The sequence below is a fragment of the Podarcis melisellensis genome (assembly GCF_964234715.1).
Source record: "Podarcis melisellensis genome assembly, chromosome: 7".
Classification (NCBI taxonomy): Eukaryota; Metazoa; Chordata; class Lepidosauria; order Squamata; family Lacertidae; genus Podarcis; species Podarcis melisellensis.
The window spans coordinates 31,486,930-31,504,987 of NC_138539.1; the positions used below are offsets into that span (position 1 = coordinate 31,486,930).

The following is an 18,058-nucleotide window of genomic DNA, read 5'->3' on the forward strand; positions in this document are numbered from 1 at the left end:
TCTATCTATGCAAGCTATTTTTCTCCTAATAAGCAGTACAGCAGTATCTCACTGTTGTAGCAAAACTGCTACAATTAGCAAGGTAATGATAACTACTGCCACCAGAGGAGCTTGGAGACTGGAAGTGCTCTGCTGAAGAAATGTCCTGACTCCTGTTGTTTTAGCAGAGGATCTGTATTCAAACTTGCTTGAGAAAAGTTTGATCTTAAGGTTTATGGCACCTGTAGGCAATATAGCTCTTTCTTTTTATGGCAAGGGGGGGGCAATAGATCCTAAGCAAACACTGATAAGCGCTCTGTTCTGAGAAGTCTCCACCTACCTAAGTGTCCTGACATTGGAAAGCCCCACAGACTGATAAGGGAAAGCAGCCGAACCTTTCTAAAAAAGAATGTTGTTTGCAGGGCCATCTTAAGTATATCCCACATCATGGTGCAAACATCCCCCTGGCGCCCCCCCCCTTCCCAGAATTGTTGACCTTTTTATAGCACTGCCGGCAGCTTTGCAGGGCTGGAGGAGGCAGGCAACGGCTGGAGGGCAGCTGTAGTGTGGTGTAGCCAGTGTGGTGTAGTGGTTAAGAGTGGTAGATTAGTAATTTGGTGAACCGGGTTTGCGTCTCCACTCCTCCACATGCAGCTGCTGGGTGACCTTGGGCCAGTCACACTTCTCTGAAGTCTCTCAGCCCCACTCACCTCACAGAGTGTTTGTTGTGGGGGAGGAAGGAAAAGGAGAATGTTAAGACGCTTTGAGACTCCTTCGGGTAGTGATAAAGCGGAATATCAAATCCAAACTCTTCTTATCCAGAGGGAAAGAGGCGGAGGCTGGACGCAGCACCTCCCAGCACAGCTCACCTCCCTCATCCACCTCGCTGAAGTAGCGCCATGCCCAGCCTCTGCCTCGTCCCTGGTGCCCTCCAGAACTTGGTGCCCTGGCACCCCTCACCATTTGCCTCTATGGGCAAGACGCCCCTGGTTGTTTCATATGGTAAAAGGAATGACTCAAAATGGAGAAATATTGCAGCTACACAAATATTTTGTACACATCTGTGCACCAACGCACAATGTGTCAAATGTACCCGGTTACTCTAAACCAGGGTGGTCCAATGCCTATCCCGAGGGCCGCATGCAACCCTTGAGGTCTTTTTGGGTGGCCCTAGTCTGCAGCCATGCAGATCCACCATATAGTATGTGCTTCTGTCCAAGGGAACTGAGATGATTTGGATGGCTGCTGTGACACCAAGATGAGACACAACTATTCTCACACATGAAGTCAACCGTACTCAGTTATACAAGCCACCGGATGACCCTGCGCCAGTCACACTGTCTCTCAGGCCTTTGCAGGGCTGTTGTGAAGTTATAATGGGGAAGGGGAAAGGACCCTTCAATACTGTATATTGAGCTCCTTGGAAGAAAAGCTGAATCATATATAAACAACACATCAACACATCACCTCTTTGGGAAGCTTAATACAGTATGTTTGTCTAGCTTTTGTTAACATGTTGCCCTCCAGATACTTGGGACTACAACTTCCATAAGCCCTAGCAAGCACCAACAGGGATACCAAACCATTTAGGGCTTTATAGGTTGACAGAAGTATCTTAAAATAGGCCCTGTAATGAACCAGCAACCAGTGTAGTTCTTTCAAGAGAGGTGTAATGTGTGTCCAGCCAGTGGGACCTACCAGTACCATGGCTGCTGGGTTCTGCACCAGTTTCCACCCTGTCCTTAAGAAGAGCCTCACAGAGAGCTAATGTCACAGAAAAATAAGGGGGGAAATAACCAGAAGAGAGAAGTAGCCAATTGAGGAGTGGGAAATTAGCAACCCCCTTGTCTGTCTGAGGCAAAATAATCCCTTGTGCCTGTTTGCTGTTTAGAGAATATAAGCATATGAAGAACAAACCCTGGCTCAGGTTAAATCCAGTTCGGATGTCTATCTCTCTTACACACAAGCACACATACCTCCTCTCATTTCCCTGCAAACCTAGTTATTTTATCTACCTCAACAAACAAGCTACTCTACCCTGTCATTTCAATTTTCACATATTTTCTGTTTGTGTATTAGTTCTATGATTCAACGAAATCTCATCTCAACCCACTGCCATAAGCAACTGTCTGGAACAAAGCTCTTTCTCAAATTCAATCTCAAACAAAATGAAAAGAAGCAGGGAGGGGGGAGAGAAAGCAAAGAGGGGGGGGAGAGAAAGTGGACCACAACCAATCCTATGAGTCCCATTCTCACAGGTTCGGCAAATTCTTTTTTATTCATCAACAGACCTGAGCTTGAAGAGGCGGCTACTTCTGCAGAGTTAACAACAAAAGGATTAAACAAAATAAGATCTTCCAAGAAAGCCTGTGTGTGAGAGCTTATGTGTGTGTTGGTTGTTAACTCAGCACACAGCTAAACACAGTAACTTTCTACTAAATACCCAAACATGTTTTATCTATCTATCATCTATCTATCTATCTATCTATCTATCTATCTATCTATCTATCTATCTATCATCTATCTATCTATCTATCTATCTATCTATCTATCTATCATCTATCTATCTATCATCTATCTATCTATCTATATCTATACACACAAACACACACACACACAAATATTCTCCCTTATGTGTATGTTAGACATCTCCTGAAGGCATACCTTGGTGCTTGAGGTTTCCCAGCACTGTAATGCTGGGCCCTATACCTTTTGTACAGCTTGATGCTGTTTTTATTCATATTATAAATTTTATACTGGCAATTTCATTGTCTTTTGACATGCGCTGTTTATAGATTGTTTCAATAATAAGCAGTCTAGAATTTATTTTTCTAAATAAATGAAATGAATAAGAAAAAGAAATCTCCCAGTCCCACTCAAGTCTTGTTTCAATAAAAAGATTTATTTATTTATAAATAATAATATCCCAGCCTCTCCCAAGTCTTATCTATAGCTTCCCCCTTGATGTCTGCAGGTCCAATAAAGATGTCCTCATTAGGGTCAAACTACATGTGACATTTGTCAGATGCTTTGCTCTTGCATAGCTGATATTCTAATAAACTAATCAATAGCCAGGAAATGGGAGAAGTAGGCTCTGCCCTTTTGCCCCTAGTGCAGTCCCAACTGGAATCTTCCTTCCTCATCTATTCACCTAGGCAGGGGGCAGCTCCCATTGCCACCTCTAGCATAACACTCTCTTCCCTCCCTTTTTAGCTCTATGAGGAGCCATAAAAAAGAACAGGCCGAAAAGGGTCCAAATCTCACATGGTTCTGCCTGCGATGAGACTTCAGAATCCTTACTGTAAAAGGAAAAGTCATTGCACCACCTTAGCCTGTAGTCTCTCGCATAACCCCAGAGTCCCACTATGTCCTTTCGCTACAGATTGGGTGAACACAGCACCCGTTCCTTTCTCCATGGGAAAAATGTTGCCTTTGTTTCTTTTTTCTTCTAAAGGTTTGCTGAAGCTATTTACAAATGGCACACCAGACTTACTGTACAAAGGAATGTCCTTTGATCACCTTTAAAGCACTACTGTCTGAGTTTAAGGTAAAGAAAGTGTTGTGGTTGTCTGAGAAATTGTTTTGTGCCAATTTCCTGCCTTTACAGAATCCATCGCTGCATAAATGAATAACTGAGGAAGGCTTGGGATAGTTTTACTAATGAAAACCGAAACAAACAAGCATTATCTGTTAGAAGTTGAATAAAAATAATTGCTTGTAGGAACACACACACACACAGTGATCATTACCAATTGTCCATACTTGATAGGATGATTATTCTAAGCAGAATTCTCAGTAAACTCATTAGAAACTTTGTTTTACATTTGATGTCAAGACATTTCAAATGTTCCGAGTTTGTAAAGGTTTCTCTGCATTGTACTAGCCTGTACCATGAATTATTTGCTAGACAGGCATTCCTGCACTAGCTCACTCCTCCCTCCCAAAAGTGCATAAGATCATTTTGAAATTACAGCAATTACTCACATGGATAATATGAGGGGAGAAATATTTAAATGGGTTTTTAGTTTCTGCTAATACAATTTAGCCTCTGTAAATAAGGAAGACGATATACCATCAAGTCATCCATCAGTTGTTTGCAAACCACCCGGAAAAGCTTTCTGGACCACAATGCGAAAACCTCTGATCTATTTATTCTGTAAATGTGTGCGTCGAGAGACCACCAGGCACACATGCAGTTATCAAGATGCTGTGTGACGGGAAAAATAAAAATAAACATACTAATGACACTGTATAACAGTATGTGGGTAAGGCATTTTACCCTTAAATTACATTACTAATGAGGTATATAAAGTGGCTCTAAATGGATTTAGGTCAAGCTGTAAGGCTGCCCTTTAGCAGCTTATCGATTTTCAACAGTGATCTAGAATGTCATATCCCAATAACAGAATTAAATGCTTCTCGTCAGCATGGCGAGATAGGCTACTGACAATCCCATCTCACACATCAGATTTCCGTCCGGCTATGGATAATCCAAAATTCTTCAAATAACACACACACACACACACAAACATTCCTTGGCTGCATCAGAAAACACTAAGATAATGCTGCAGGGGTTGTCATGGATGAAAGGACAACTTCCTGTAGGAAATTGATGTTATGCAACTCCTTTCAGAGAGTGTAAAGACAAGGGGCTTGTTTTAACAAGTCAGTGTTGAAGAATTAGAAATGGGCTGGAAACTACCAGATAGCGTTATAATACAAACTGCTTCCTGCATCCGAGTGAATCATTTTGCGCTGAATTTGGATTTGTGACAACAACCTCTTCCTTGACGGCTTCAGCAGTGATGCAGCAACAGCAGTTACTGCTTAGAAGCATAAAAGCACCCAGAGATTGAGGGTGGCTCATAGATCATGTGGTCCATCCCCTATTTGAAGCAGGAAATCAAACGAGCAAAAACATCACTAACAGATAGCTGCCCAGCTTCTGCTTAGAAACCACCAGGGAGGGAGAGTCCTCAGCTGCACTGGTGGGTTTTTGGTTCTATTGTCAAAGTGTTCTTACCATCAAAAAATTTTGCCTAATATTGCACCCAAGCCTTACTTCTTGTACCTTAAGTCCATTAGATCCAGACCTGTCCTCTGGGGTAGTATAAGGCCACATTTGGAAGAATTTGATCATTTAGTGTGGTGGCGCCTACACTTTGGAACTCCCTGCCTGCTGAGATCAAGAAGGTGCCAGCATCCTTGTCCTCACAGTGCCCAACCAGATTGCTTATGGGATGCTACCAGAGAAGGACCTGTGCACTCTTCTCATCCAGCTAAAACCACTGGGAAGCTCCATCCCAAAGTCTATGCTTCTATCCAGTCTTCCACTTGCAGTCTTGCAGCTAGAACCTCTGGAGATCTGTTGGCCCCCTCTGGAGGAGGAAGGAGGGAGTCAGCTGTGACTCACCTAGCCCAGCAAGAAGTCTCTTCTTCCTCTGAACTGTATTTACTCATGCAATGCTCGTTTGTTTGTTTATACACAAGTACAGAGCAAAATGAAAGTGAAGCCTAGGCTATTTCTTTGTAACGCTGAACCCATTCTGTTTGTTGGGTTTTGTTTTGTTTTTCATTTGTTAACTGGTTTCTCTCCCATGTATTCTGATAATAAATGGGTATCTGTTGTAAGGCCACAGCTCACTGTTGCTTGAGTACAGCTTGCTGTGGAAAAGAGGTGTGTAAATAAAGTGAATTAAATAAGAATATCATAAATGTTGGTAAAAAGCCATTTCTCTGTGATATGCTAGCTGGAAGGTGACTATTTAGATACTTCCCAACTGCATGTTTTGTTGTCCAAAACATAATACAGCCGTACATTGATTCTTGAATGGAATCCATTCCGGAAGTCCGTCCGACTTCCAAAAATGTTTGAAAACCAAGGTGCAGCTTTCAAGCTGCAGGAGCTTCCTGCACTCAATCGGAAGCCTCGGAAGCCACATTGGACATTCAGCTTCCAAAAAACGTTCGCAAACCAGAACACTCACTTCCAGGTTTGTGGCATTCGGGAACCAAAATGTTCGAGTCACAAGGCATTCCAGAACCAAGGTACAACTGTGTGGGAATAGATATTTAGACAACGGAGTAGTCTAGTTGCTTTCACTTTTCAGGACTATTAGTCTCTCCCTCCCTCCCTCCCTCCCTCCCTCCCTCCCTCCCCCCCCCCCCCGTGTGTGTGTGTGTTTTAGGTTCCCAGTCACAAAGACTAGTCAGTTTCACTTCTTTGATTCCAGTTACCGATGGACTGGAGCCCAGAGAAGATTAGACAGATTCCTAACTGCTTAACAGCACAGAACAATGGAACAACATAACATAAACATTCAACACTGAGTTTTGCAAGAAGTTGGGATCCATTTGTGGGCCTCTCAGCCAAGTTTCTAAAAGATACAAAGCACCCACGTTTCAAAATTTGCTTTTAACCATTTTACCTGCCTCAAACCATCAAAGAGAACAAGAACTGGCAGATTTGGCAATCAGATTAAGATGCAAGGCCTCTGTCTTCAGTGTGATTTAATACAAAATACTGTGCAGCATTTCAACTGGCTCTCTGCTTCCTTAAGAATAAAATTTCACAAACAAGGAAGCCTTGCCAGAAATAAATGGGCAGGCAATGGACAGTGTCCACTAGTAATTTCCAGACTTAAAATAAAAAAATTAGGATGGCCCACATTAGGATGGACAATAGATACCACCTTCAGTGCTCTAGAGATAAGTATCACAGAAATTTCAGTATCCATAGTATGTAGCCTTATCCTACGACAACTCTGACAAACATTTTGCTGCAGTGTTTCAAAACCCTGCAAAACCTGTTTGACAACGGGTGGGGGGAACAGGACAAAAGAAATGCATCTGAACCTGAAGGGAAATTATATCTCCGCTTTTCACTCTTTTTTTAAAAAAGGGTTTTATCCAACTAAATTATATTCAAAGTAGAACTGAAGAGATAAGCTAGTCATGTTTATTAATTCCAATAGGTCTCCTTTGCATAGGACTAGTACTGGCTACAGCCCAATATTTTGGCTTTCCTTGGGACTTTATTCTATAGTCTGTCCTTAAAAGGCAACTTCCCTATAGATCCTCTTTACAACCAACTTCCTGCAGCACAGCAATAATCTTTGAAGAGAACATACAGTAGCTTTTCTTTCTATATTTTACAGACTAATGGTAATCATGGGGACCTTGATCAGGTCCAAAATAAGCTTCTTCTTTGGCGATCAGTCATAGCCAAGTTAGATTGTCTTCCATGAACACGGTCTTAACAGTGAGTCAATAAGTGTCTGTGGAGGCCAATTCTGGATCCACACATGGAGACATAGGTTTCTGGGCAGGAATTGATCAAGGTGAGGGTTTGCCAAATGCGCCTTCCTCTTAGTACGTTTCTCCCTTTCATCCTGAGTTCAAGCATCTTCAAAGTCCATGAGACCTTTGGAAAAGGCTGTTCTCCATTTGGAGTGCTCACAAGCCACTGTTTCCCAATTGTCGGTGTTTATTCTACTTTTTTTAGATTAGCCTTAAGAAAGTCTTTAAACCTCTCTTATTGACCACCAGCATTACGCTTTCCATTTTTAAGTTTGGAATAGAGTACTTGCTTTGGATGACGATAATCAGGCAACCAAAGATGACGAATCCAATGAAGTTGATGTTGAAAAATCATTGCCTCAGCACTGATCTTTACTTCTTCCAGTACACTGGCATTAGTTTGCCTGTCTTCCCAAGTGATATGCAGAATTCTTCAGAGACACAATTGATGGAAGCTTTCAAGGAGTTAGAGATGGCGCTTATAAGTGGTCCACATTTCAGAAGCGTACATTCAGGTCGGTAGTACAATAGCTTTGTAAACAAGCATTTTGGTTTCCCTGCAAATGCCCCCTTGAGCTTTTACTCACCAGGTTCTATGGTTCTTCTTTGAACCTCAGCCTTAGCATTGGCATATGTTTCTTTCTTAGTGGTGAAGTTTCTATCTCTTTGCCAGATCTGAAAGGCCTTTCTTTTCTTGTCAATAATGCGTTCAATCTCACTTTCATTCTCATCAAACCAGTCCTGGTGTTTCTTGGTTTGGTATCCAATAGTTTGTTTGCAGGCTTGCCATAATGGATGTTTTTATCTTGGTCCAGTGTTCCTCAGTGTTATGAGGGAACTCTGAAAGCAAATGGTCCTTAAGGGTCATTTGGAAGCAATCCTGCTTAATGGGATCTTGAAGGACTTGAGCATCGGTAGGCAAACTAAAGCCTGGGGGCTGGGTCCGGCCCAATTGCCTTCTAAATCCGGCCGATGGACGGTCCAGGAATCAGCATGTTTTTACATGAGTAGAATGTGTGTTTTTATTTAAAATGCATCTCTGGGTTATTTGTGAGGCATAGGAATTCGTTCATTATTATTTTTTTCAAAATATAGTCCGGCCTCCCACAAGGTCTAAGGGACAGTGGACCGCCCCTCCCCCGCTGAAAAAGTTTGCTGACCCCTGGGCTTGAGTGTTCATTTTGCACCTTGGTTTCCTTCCTTGAAGCCTGCGTTGAGGTATAATCTTGATAGCCACTGTGGAACGTATTGATTGTCATCTGTCCAGCAGTCGTCAGCACTTGTCATAGCTCTGGTAAGGAGCACATCACAGCGATCTTCAACTCAAACAATTACATAGTCTAAGAGGTGTCAGTGGTTCAACAGAGGGTGCCCCCATGATGTTTTAAATTTATCTTTTTGTCGAAAGAGTGTGTTGGTAATAACAAGGTTGTGCACTGCACATATAGTCAAAAGTAAGATTTTATTCTGGTTACTGTTGCCAATTCCTTCTTTCCCAATAGTTCCACAGATTGAAATCTCACCCAACTCTTGCATTAAAATCACCCAGGAGGATAATATTATCCTCCTTAGGCATCTCTGATAGGATGGCATCCAGCTGAGAATAAAAAAATTCTTTAATGTCTTCAATGGCATCCAGTGTTGGTGCACAAGCACTTAAAATAGTAGCCTGTTGGTTTTGGGTGAGTTTTATTCGAAGAGTTGAAAGTCGCTCATTAATGCCAGTAGGGACTTCTGACAAGAGCTTCACAAGATCGCTTTTGATAGCAAAGCCTACTCCATGTATTCAATGTTCTTGTTCAGGTGAGACTTTCCCACTCACCACAAGAAGGTGATGATCCAGTGAGTGAGACAAAAGAAGCACGTGCTTTAGGAATGGGGAAAGCTTGGTCTGCATTTTAATGCAAGCAAACCTAATTTGCACCACCTGAAACAATATATGAACTTAAACGCAGCTAGCTATCCTTTGAAATTCATACTTCTCTAAAACTTGTGATGCAGTTGTCCAGCTAAATAATGTGAAGAGGAATGCAAGTAAAAAGGGGGGAAGTGTGCAAACCTGTATATTTTAGTGACTATAACATACAAAATGCATTAAGGGAATATCACAAGAATATGCTGTTAGGCAAAATTACATACAGAAATGTGCACAAAAATCCAGAATGGATTTTCATAAGGATATTTTAAAACAAATAAATTGAAAACTGATGCAGAAATGGGGAGATCTGGAAACTGGGGAAATAAGAAACTGAAAGAAGCCAACATTGACAGATTCATCCATTCCCAAGATGCTCTGCTAGTTGTGAAGGGTGCACAATGTCTACACCCCCACCCCATTCCAAATACAGAAGCTGCAGAAGCTCTCGCTGTTAATGGCTCTGGCTCCACTACTATTGGTCTCTCTGCCTTCTGCCCTACCAATCTCAATGACTGCCAACGACCAGTGAAAAATTCACATGCTTGAAAGACCTACATTGGCTCCCAGTACGTTTCCGAGCACAATTCAGTTTTGGTGCTGACCTTTAAAGCCCTAAACAGCCTCGGTCCAGTATACCTGAAGGAGCATCTCCACCCCCATCGTTCAGCCCAGACACTGAGGTCCAGCACCGAGGGCCTTCTGGTGGTTCCCTCACTGTGAGAAGCCAAGTTACAGGGAACCAAGCAGAGGGCCTTCTCAGTAGTGGCGCCCTCCCTGTGGAATGCCCTCCCACCAGATGTCAAAGAGAACAACAACTACCAGACTTTTAAAAGACATCTGAAGGCAGTCCTGTTTAGGGAAGCTTTTAATGTTTGATGTATTACAGTATTTTAATATTTTTTGGGAAGCCGCCCAGAGTTGTTGTTGTTGTTGTTGTTAATGTGCTCTTTAATGCACAAGTGCTTACAATAATGTTGATTCTATCACCATAACCTTAAGAATGAAGAGGAGAAGGAGTGAGAAATTAAAATTGTATTTTAAAGTTTGTAAAGCCACTCTGAGGCCCTGAGAGTTGAAAAGGGAGATATAAATCCTACAATAAATAAAATGCAGAGGCACAATCCTAAATTTCACAAGTATTAAAAGTATTTCAGTGCATAACTTTCTCTGGATTTTGCCCAATGATGGTTGCTTATGGCACAGTGTGGACAGAACCAACCCTGGATGATAAACTTCACCTGTTGTATTCTGGCACATTCAGCTTTACCGGTGAAACTAACACTAGCACAATAGGCGATATGCACATTTTTAAAAAGTAAGACATACACTTATTACAATGCCTGAAAATGTGATCACTGTAAAAGGCATACATATAATTTCTTAACTGGTGCCGTATCATAAACAAGGCTTTTCTGTTATTGAATATGCTTAGAATATGTGGAAGGGGAACAAAGATAACCAATTGGTTTATGTGCCTGGAGATAAAGCAGGAAAAGGGAGCCTGCTTGTTTGTCTCTCAAAGGCTATTTGTTTCCTATTAGAGCTCCAGTGATCCTCAGGCCCCCAAAATTGTTGCAAGCACTACATAGCAATCCGTTCCTGTTACTTACAGAGTAGTGAGACATGGAGTCTGGTCTAAAGTTCCCTCCACTCTTTCTCCCGAGGAGTTACAAAGGGCAGGCAGCTAGCCCATAGTATTTTAAAATCTCAAGGGCTGCCATGTCATGTTGTGAAGTAAATCTCATACAATTCATCACCCAAGTTGGAGGAAAATAGTTCGAAGCTCAAAAATAATGAATTCTGTCATTTCCAATAGAAGTGTGAAGGGAGAATTATGAATGAACCTTTTAAAAATACGTGTGTGGAGGGAGATTGCCCTTCTATGAAATGAAAGCAGCACGCCTGTGTTTAAATGGCCCAATCCTGAAACCAAGACCTTTCGCTTTCAATTAACTTAAATTGACAATTGGAAAAGGTTTGAAAATGTAGCCCAGCTCTTTCAGTTTGATAGATTTCAGCTTTGACATTATACGTGTTATTCCAACCTGAATTTAACATATATATATATATATATATATATATATATATATATATATATATGAATGAATATATATGAAAATGCAAAGTGAAAAACCTGATTCAATCAGAGTTGCTGAATTACATTTTAAAATACCTCTAAAGTGATCCAAAATTTAGCACTATTTTTATTTTTGATTCAGCCCCTTGCCAATTATTTCAGTTACACCATTACATCTGTGCTAATTTACCATGATAAAACATTCACAGTCCAACCCAATGTCTGTTTGCCCAGAATTAAATCTTACAAACTTCAGCGGAACTTATTCCCTCTAAGCTTGCATCACGTTTCAGCCTTAGCTTCAATAAGATGCAATGCAAATAAAAGTGGGTGCAATGTGTGTTCCGTTGCTGGAAGTTGCTGCACGCTGTGCTACCAAGATAATTTACTAGGAGAATGCCGTTTCATAAAAGACCTTATAAAATTCAGCTTTGTGATAAGTTGTATCTATCGCCAAAAAATAGCATTCCTTACCTTCAATGGGGCTCTGCATAAGCACTGGAACAATGCAGCTATCAAAAACAATAAATCAGGCAGCAACAAGAACTGGTTCCGTATAACAGATACAGGATATGCAACCCTGCTTACATTTCATGCTTAGCGTCACTGTAATAGGGAATCTCTTAACCTGCTTTTCAACTCAAGTAGGGATGCAAGAAAGGGGTTTTGTACATCTGATTGTTTCTGTTAAACAAGGCATCAAAAAGAAATTAATCTTCACATTTATACAATTGTATACGTTCCTATAAAATTACCATTAATACTACTGAAAAATTAAAGTTAAGATCAATGACTCAGGGAATCTTGAAGCAAGGCTCGCGTCATCTGAATCCCTCTCTTTCATTTGCTATTATGTGGCTAGATAAATCATGTGATTTGCTGCCTGCAAGTCTAAAATTGAAATCCTAAGAGTTCTTAACAGACCTACACCCCATGAAACTCAGTAGGACTTAACTTCAGAGTAAAAACTATTTAATCAGCTAGTAAAAGTAAGTTCAGTTGTTATCTATAATGTGATAAACTGTGTGGAAGAAGATACTATTTCTGTACAAACCACTTTTAACTTATGGAGATACAAATGTTTCTTTGTTTGCATAAGATACAAAGAAGAGGCAGGTTTGCATAGGATTTCCACACATAACTTATTTTCAGTACTGCGCACCATCATATATTTAGTAGTATCTCTCTGCTATTCTAGAAAGAACAATTAACTAAGTAATTTTATGTAACTATACTGGAAGCACAGGATAAAGGGAAAGAAGTGTTGCTAGAAAGCACTGTTATATTTATACATACTTCATGTCACTAAGCTAAACAGAGAGTCAACATTTTGCAGATTCACTTTCAGGTACTCTGTTCACTTGCAACCAAGTGCAAAAAGAGTTAAATTTTTGAATGCCTTCCAAATGCTTTGCTTCCTTCTGTCCTGCAGAAGCTGCAATATTCTTCTTATACTTTGGTATAGTGCTTTCAAGTGCTCAAAGCACTTTACATGCCTCATCTGATTTTGATCCTTACAACAAGGGTGGGGAACCTGTGGCTCTGCAGATCCAGGATGGAAGGAGTTCTCCATCACCACTGCTTTACAACAACCCCGTTAAGTAAGTCAGAGTTATTGCCCACCCCCCATATTGCAGCTGAGGGTAAGTGCAATGGCGGAGGAAGCCGCTCGGGCACCTGGGGAGACCCGCCCAGGGGCGGGGCAAGCTGTCCATAGGGGTGAGGGCGGGGCAAGCTGCCCATAGGGGCAGGACACACAGCAGGGCCTCCAGAGTTTGCCTGCCTCCTCCCACTCAGCCGCTCTGCATCTAGGGGGGAGGCAGTGGGTGAACCGTTTGGGCAGCGTGGAGCCTCCACACACCAAAGCCACCGCACCTCTCTCAACACTTAGGCGCACGGCAGGCCCCGTGGTGACTGCCGTCCGGCATTTTATCACACACACAAACCCAGTGGTAACACCCGGGGAGGTCTGCACCCACAGAACCCTCTTCCTCCGCCCCTGGCTAAGTGAGTGGCTTGACTAAGGCCACCTAGGGAACTTCATGGCAACATTCAATCTGAGAACTTCCCAATTTAAAACTTTGATCCACTACACCACTCCTATAGAAACAAAAGTGGCAGACTGCAAAGGAGAAAACCAGAACAGTGGTCCGCAATACAATTTTAGAGACAAATTCTGAGTTGTGGGAGGGGGGACACAAGGCAGTGGATTACCCACCCTACTGACAGTGCTGCTGAGTCCTACCAGGCAGGTGGAAACGAGTGGGACAATTTTCCCATCTATTTTGCTCCTTTTCTGCATTTTGCCTACCTTGTCCTTAAGAGAATCCTTGTTAACCTGATACCCAAGAATATGAAGTCTGCTTCCCAAATATACAACTTTATTAATGCAGAGCTTCGGGGCCATACTAACTTCAAAAAAACTGAGGTGTGATATGCCTACTGACACAATTCAAATACATGGCTTCCCCCAAAGAATCATGGGAACCACAGTTTGCCCCCTCACAGAGATGCAATTTCAGCGCCCTTAAACTATGGTTCCTAGGAGCGCTGTTTTTCTAGAAAAAGAGGTGCCGGAACTCGCCATGAATGCCTCTCTTGTACTCTTATAATGGCAGTGTTGCCATGTGAATAGCGAAGGGGGGGCAGGGGGGCAGCTGCCCCCCCCAAATTAATAAAAATACATAGTTAACTGATGTTCTGCCTCCCCCCCCCCCCCCCGCAAACAAAAGGCCTGCCTCCCCTAACTAAAATCCTGGCTACGCCCATGAATGGTGCCCACCTCAGAGGTGCTGAAACCAAGTTCCGGCACGTTCCGACTGAAAGAAAGCCTTGGCTAGGAGTCTTTGAGGGAAGTGATGTGTTTTAAAGGCATGTTATGTACACAGCCTTAGAATTTCACAAGTGATTTCCCAAAGGTGATAACTTCTACATTAGACACACACCCCACCTAGGATTTCCTCCCACAACAGACTTCTTCCCTGTGGCCTCAGAAATGAAAAGAACGTTTACCCAATGGCGAGCTACTCTGCATTTACCCAACAGTGAAAGAGAAATGGGATTTATTTCAATAAAACTTAAGGAAAGTTGAGAAAGACGAGGAAGAGTGAGAAGTTTTTTTGTGTGTGTGCTCCAGTTGCATGAGCCACTAAAATGAAAGACAACATTCTGAACAAGGCAACTGCATTGGGATCTTGTCCTACACCTGATTTTTTTAATGTGTATGAGGTGAGCCTCAGGCAGAGCTGCCATGCATCTGTGAGACAGGAAGAAAGGGACAGGGAATTGAGTACCAGGCAATGAAAACAGCATTTTTAACTGTGGTGTTTTTTTTTTCCTTCCTCAAAGCTGCAGAGCGACAGAGGAATCATGGGAAGTATGGAGCAGGTTACAAAAGAGCATTCTAAGTGCTTTCCACCTTAACTCCCTTTACACAAACACACACACACACAAAGGGGAAGAGAAACAGAGAAAGGGATGATCAATAAAATGTTCACAATACTCTCCCCATATCTGGCTTTAACAGAATATTTCATTGTCATGGTTTTCTTTCCTCCTTGTGTATATTGCATAAAATGCAAACATCATACTTTAAGGCTATAATCCTATCCACACATCCCTAACAGTAAACCCCCGTTGAACACAGTATGGCTTATTTCTGAGTAACCGTGGACAGGATTAGGAGGTAAAATGCATCTAGGGCCGCAATTCTATTCCCATTTACCTTGGAATAAGCCCCCTTGAACTGAATGGGCATACATCTATGCAGTTGTGCATAGGACACACAGTAATTTATTAGGTACTGCTTACGGTGTTTAACTCTGTGCCAACCAGTGAGCCGATTCCGGGTCATCATAATCAGTTTTGTCAAAGAGGGGATCTGGAAAGCAGGTTCAGCTTTCTCAACATGGCACTACATGCCTGATGAAATTGTGTTTTTGGCTGGAATTAAAACCACACCAAAGCCCTAAGGACTTTGTGGAGCTGGCTAAGAACTAGAAACCAGTCCTAGAAGGTAGGAAAGTTGGGTCCATCAAGCCAAGAAATAACATGGCTGAAAAAGAGTACAGCATAGGGTTGCTGGGTAAAAGAAAAACAGAAGAACAGGGTTTCTGCAGCTTTAATAGTTGTGCTGAAACTCTGCTCAAACACAGCTATTAAAGGTGCAGAAGTCCCATCCATTTGTTGCTGTTATTATTATTACCTTTACTTGAATAAGCTTAAGGTGGTGAACACAATTCTCTGTTTCTCCATTTAATCCTCACAGCAACCCTGTGAGGGAGGCTAGTCTGAGAGGGACTGGCCCAGGGTCATGCAATGAGCTTCATGGCCGAGTGGAGATTTCAATCCTGGCCTGTCTGGTTCTAGTCCAACACTCTAACCACTACACTGACTGCTACCATAGCTGAAGCATAAAGGCCTGGTAATTGTGATGGGGTTAATAGAGTCAGGTTCCCAATCCCTGCTCAGGAATGAAGCTCATTGAACCCAACCTACCTCACAGGGTTGTTGTGAGGATAAAAGGAAGAAGCTATTGTGAGTGTATGCCACTTTGACCTCCTTGGAGGAAAAAGGCAGGATAGAGATATGATAAAGATGCATTGATGAAGAGGAGGGTTGGATTTCACTTATTGATTTTAAACTAACCAACCAGATGTGGCAGCACAGAGCTATTGGAGCTTGTTTAAACAAAATAGGCTAGCTAGGAATGCTGTGTTCAACAGTGGCGTGTGGCCTTGCATGCATGCTTATTACCACATTAAACAATGTAAGCTCTGAAGTGGAGAAATCCCTATTCCTGCAAACCCTCCACCTCAAAATGAGGGAGATTATGGGTAGCATTCCGTCTAATAATGAACTCAGGAACTGAGTGTCAAGAGGCCTCATTTTGGGTTATCAGCATGCTCAGAGCAACCCTGAAGTTTGCACTGGTGAGATAATTTTTTTAATGTTTTAAATGTTTGGTGTATTACTACGTTTTGATTTGTTGGAAGCTGCCCAGAGTGGCTGGGCAACTCACCCACATGGGCGGCATATAAATTATTATTATTACTTAAACTGAGGGGGAACCACACACACACCCCAAAAAACAATCCTGCCCAATGAAGACCGAGTACCCACAGAATGTTGTGTGCTGTCAGTGGGAAACAAAACCAAAATATGGTGCATTGCTGGGTAACTGGGACCCTGAAGTCTTCCTGTTCAATTGTGATTGGAAGCCCCCCCACCCTCCTCCCAGCATCTGTTATAGATACAAACTCTGTCACATCCATAGTGGACCCCCTACCTGTATGGAATCTCTGATTGCCATCAGAAGTCCTCAAGAGTTTGTCTTCCAGTGTTGTAATCACATGACCAACAAGGAAGAAATGTCTCAAGCCACGCCTCTTTGTTGACTATCTGGAGCCACTGGGAGGGGAAGCCTGTTTCTTTGGAGTGCTCCCAGCGCCCACCCAGCAGGAGTTGTGTGTGTGTGGTTTGTCATTGTGGGATGAAAGAAAAACTCTGCATGCTGCAGGAGGTCCACACTTTTTTTTTCTTTTTAAAGAGTCTGTCGTGAGTTTAAAAATCATTTCAGTGTTAATTGGGCAAGTAAAACAAGAGCAGAATAGCAACTGGGGAGTTACCCTTTGTGGGGGGCAAGGAAGGGAAGTTGCCCCTCCCCAAATCAAGAGCCCATCCATACGAAGCTCTTTCAGGGGGTGACACGTGGTGGGCGTGCAGGTTTGCCCACCAGGCAAGGCGGGCACGTGACACACACAACCCCAGATCTCCAGAAGCCATTGCTCGCTCTCTCGCTCGCTCTGTCACATCCTCTGCTTTGGCACGGCTCGCCCTCAGCACGCGGAGGAATTTGGCTGCGCGCTGTCCTCGTCTCGTCCCGGCCAGGAAGGGCAGTGCGAGGCGGGAGGCGCTGCGCCGCGCTCGCTCTGCCGGGAGGCGCCAGCGGCACGAATGAAACTTACCTGCCGGGTCGAGTTGCTCCTTGGCCCTCGGGCGGGTCAGCTTAGCGGCGGTTGCCGAGCATCTCCACGCCTCCTCCCGCCCCCAGCGCGCCACTTTCTCGTCTCCCTCCTCCTCCTCCTCCTCCTCCCCTCTTGGGCCTTGGGCTTTTTTCGCTTCGCCCAGCTCCTTCGAGCAGAGATCTATGCCTTGGAGGGGAATCTCTTCACTTTGGCGCAATGGCGACGGGGCGAGAGACGGAGCCCCAGCGGCATCAGATCGATTTACTAAACAAACTGAAACGTGGGTGGGGATGTTAAACAGTAACCAGGAGCCTTGAGGGAAACTGAAAGCGGCCGCCGCAGGGCTACCTTTCCTCGTCGCACGACAGGGCCCGGTTTGCCCGTCCCCTGCAGCTTTCCGGCTTGACCGCTAGAGCTCGGCGCCCGAACGCGCATTAAGAAAAAAAGGAGGCGAGCGTGCCTCTGAGCGCATGCAGAGTGCAATTCTCCCAACCAGCAAATTAGCCAGGGAATTGAAAGGTTAGGGGTTTCGAGTACCAGGCAGCCTTTACGTCTTGTCTCCTAAACCCGATCTCCTGTGTGTTTATTGGAAAGCAAACCCGTTTCGTTCCAGGGGATCTGGTCCCGGGTTTGAATGCGGAGGGTTGCCATAAATAAAGGCGGGGAGGGAAGTGCAACTGATAGCGACCGCCTGTCACCTACAGGATCCCGCGCATGCTTCCTCAGCATGAGGTTTCCTGGGGTGCACCAAGGTTTTAGTACTAGCGAGGCAACTGAGGATCGCTTGCGCTCAATATTGCTTACTCTCAAGTAAGGGCA

At 43.4% G+C, this 18,058-nt stretch overlaps 1 protein-coding gene across 2 annotated transcripts in view; it reads right to left on the minus strand.

Moving 5' to 3' along the window:
• Positions 1-17,432, minus strand: part of HNF4G (hepatocyte nuclear factor 4 gamma) — a 60,295-nt gene extending 42,863 nt beyond the window's left edge. Inside the window, exon 1 of one of the 2 annotated variants that reach the window (XM_081919797.1) lies at positions 17,240-17,432. The gene's annotated coding sequence lies outside the window, so the exon portion shown is untranslated. The remainder of the gene's footprint in view (positions 1-17,239) is intronic. The other variant, XM_081919796.1, reaches the window with a different exon arrangement.
• Positions 17,433-18,058: the final 626 nt, after the last annotated feature.